The sequence below is a fragment of the Rana temporaria genome, chromosome 4 (assembly GCF_905171775.1).
Source record: "Rana temporaria chromosome 4, aRanTem1.1, whole genome shotgun sequence".
In the NCBI taxonomy this organism is placed as follows: domain Eukaryota; kingdom Metazoa; phylum Chordata; class Amphibia; order Anura; family Ranidae; genus Rana; species Rana temporaria.
This window is the reverse complement of record NC_053492.1, coordinates 125262607-125266075: the sequence shown is the minus strand read 5'-3', so window position 1 is coordinate 125266075 and position 3469 is coordinate 125262607.

The window sequence follows — 3469 nt, the reverse complement described above, 5'->3', positions numbered from 1 at the left end:
TTTTTACAATTATTTACACTTCCTTAGTGAATTGGTAGAGGTACAATGTACCCCATTACCAATTCACATGGGGGGGGCCGGGATCTGGGGGTCCCCTTTGTTAAAGGAGTCTTCCAGATTCTGATAAGCCCCCCACCCGCAGACCCCCACAACCACCGGGCAAGGGTTGTGGGGATGAGGCCCTTGTCCCCATCACCATGGGTACATGGTGCTTTGAGGGGTCACAGACCACCAAAGCATCCTCCCAATGTTAAGGACATGTGGCCTGGTACGGTTCAGGAGGGGGGGGCGCTCTCTCGTCCTCCCTCTTTTCCTGCGGCTGGCCAGGTTATGTGCTCGGATAAGGGGTCTGGTGTGGATTTTTGGGTGAACTCCACGCCATTTTTTTTCCATTTGGGGTGAAGTTCCCCTTAAAATCCACACCAGACCTGAAGGGTCTGGAATGGATATTTGGGGAGAACCCCACGTCATTTTTTTAAAAATTGACAACAGGTTTCCCCTTAATATCCATACCAGACCTGAAGGGCCTGGTAATTAAATTTGGGGGGACCCCCACGCATTTTTTTTGAATTGCCGGGAGCCGACTATTCATTATAGCCCCGAGTGATTTTTAAATCAGAAATGACACTTTGTGCAGGGACAGTTCTAAGCACGGCAAACATGCATTATTTCACAGGCATACTAGACACCCCCCCCCCTAGGTATGAAATTTAAAGGAATATTTCACTTTTATTGTTTCACTTTAAGCATTATTAAATTCACTGCTCCCGAAAAAACAGCCATTTAAAAAAAAAAATTGCATTGATACATGTCCCCTGGGGCAGGACCCAGGTCCCCAAACACTTTTTAGGACAATAACTTGCATATTAGCCTTTAAAATGATCACTTTTGATTTCAATTGTTCGAGTCCCATAGACTTTAACGGGGTTCTAAAGTTCACACAAACTTTTGGTCTGTTCGCAGGTTCTGGTGCGAACCGAACGGGGGTTTGTTCGGCTCATCCCTAATTGTATATAGTTGAGAGGGATTTTAACACCTGTTAAACTCATTGCTGTCTGGGACCCCATTTTGGAGATTCGCCCTCTCTATTTCTCTTATTTACCACTATGATCTAAAGCAGGGGTGTCAAACTCAATTTCATCGTGGGCCGCATCAGCATTATGATTGCCCTCAAAAGGGCCAGTTGTATCTGTAAGATTAGATGTCCAGCGCATCCCCATCCCTGACATTAGATGTCAAGAGCCACCCCACCATCAGAAGTCGAGTCCCCCACTCTCACAGTGCACCCCCTTTCCTTATGCTGCTGCTGGAAAGAACATGGATGCATTGCTTGAAAGCAGAAATTAGGGGTCTGGAGGAGGACCAGAGGAAGGCTGGAGCTCTTCTGCAACTTCAGGAAAGGTGCGAGAGCCACATGAAATGGCTTGGAGGACCAGATTCGGCCCGCGGTCCTTGTGTTTGACACCTGTGATCTAAAGTGAGAATAAAAGAAAATCCCAAAATTTTTGGTTGTCCCCAGAATGGTAGTAGAGTGAGGACACTAGCTCTGGAGACAACCAGGAATTTCCTCACTTTGGAAAAAAATCTCTCACTTCCTGTTTTGGCTATGGGACACGAAGTGAATGAAAATCTCTCCAATGGGATCCAGATGGCAAAATAATGGACATAGGTTACAACATTCCCTTACTCTATTCAAAATAAAGTTTTGCCTTTAGTTTTACTATTAATATCAACCACACCTCCACATTTTTCTGTACTTCACTGGTTTTCTGTTTGAATTTTGGACAGGCTTAGTATATTTATGCATTTTTTTTTTTCTTACAATGAACATACCATCACTAGTTTGCTAGAAATAGAGCTCTAATGAAACCAGTTATCTGGTGGTGTGACATAAGCCATTGCTTATTTTTCTATGATCCCATAGTACACCCTAGTGAATGTGTGTACAATGCTAGGTGGCGTTCACACTCTGACTGCTGTCTGCTTTACTAGGTGTACAGACACCAAAATCCTCTGACCCGTCCATCCCGATTCCCTAGCAACAGCATGCCATTTATCAAAAAACAGATGGCAACCCAGAATAGAAGAATCTTCTTGCTTTGACTGGTAGGCCAGTTAGCAGTTTTACTTCTCAGACATTTGTTTTACATTTTGTTCTGCTGCAAAGACCTTGGTGTGCTGTGATAATGTGGCTTGTAAGATGCAGAATCAATGACAGTCCATTGTTGAAACAGATCCGGTCATGCTGGTTATGTGGAATGTAATGTATTTCTCCCTCTCCCTGCCCTGAGCTGCACCAATCAGTGCATGTGCAATGTATCTAAGAAAGACTTGCAAAGAGATTTTAGTCACTGAGGTTTTCAAATTTGATTAGAATAAAATGCATGGTTTAAAAGAGGCAATACAGTGGAACCTCAGATTGCGAGTAATGCAGTTAACGAGCGTTTCGCAAAATGAGCACTGTATTTAAAAAAAAAACCTGGCTCGATTTGCGAGTGTGGTCTCGTTTTACGAGACGATTTAAGCCAAAGCAGTGTGCAGTACCGCGTTTGGCCTGAGGTGGGGGGCGCCATAGCAGAGCTGTTCAGAAATACTCCGTTCCCGAGCCTTTTCAAGTTCAGCCGAGCTGTCCTCAGGCCTTTCCGGGTGTTTCTGAGGCTCTCCGGCGCACACCCCGCTGCTGGCCACATGTGGTATTGCATGCAATTGAAGTCAATGCGGAACAAATTATTTCCGTTACCATTGACTTCTATGGGGAAACTCACTTTGATATGCAAGTACTTTGGATTAGGAGCATTCTCCTGGAATGGATTAATCTTGTAATCCCAGGTTCCACTGCATACTTAAATATCTTTTATGTACAGTCAAGTCATTTCCCTAGTCAACCATTACGGGGGAAGATCTCAGCATCATTTCACTGTCACTTTCTATTGCTGCCAACATATAAGCAAGAAATGCCAATACCACACCATTAAAAATGAACAGATTGTGGATAATGTCAGTTATTGAATGACTAAAGGTAATGCAGTAATATTAATCTGATATGCATTTAATAATAATCTGGTAAGTATTTTACCCTTCATATGGTTTGATGAAATGTTGACTGAAAACTATACAATCTGATAAGCAGATTCACAAAACGGAAGGCTTTTTTCGTGAAAAGCAATAATATGCAAATTGTAGTTTCCCATAGCAACGGAGCAGCAAGATTTTATTAATTGCACATTATTGCTTTTTGTACTGCTTTATAGAATAAACCAAGTAGAGATGACTGTAGAAGACTGAATACAAATCACCAATTTAAGCAATGAAGTGTTCCTTGCATGGCCACCATTTTGCAAAGACAAGCCAGATGCATTTTCTTTTTCTCTTTTTAGATGACAGTGATTGCACTTGACACTTTAGTAGTTGCCTACTCTAATTGAGTTTTGTTTGCTTGGTGGTTGAATTTGTGTAATTACACACATCA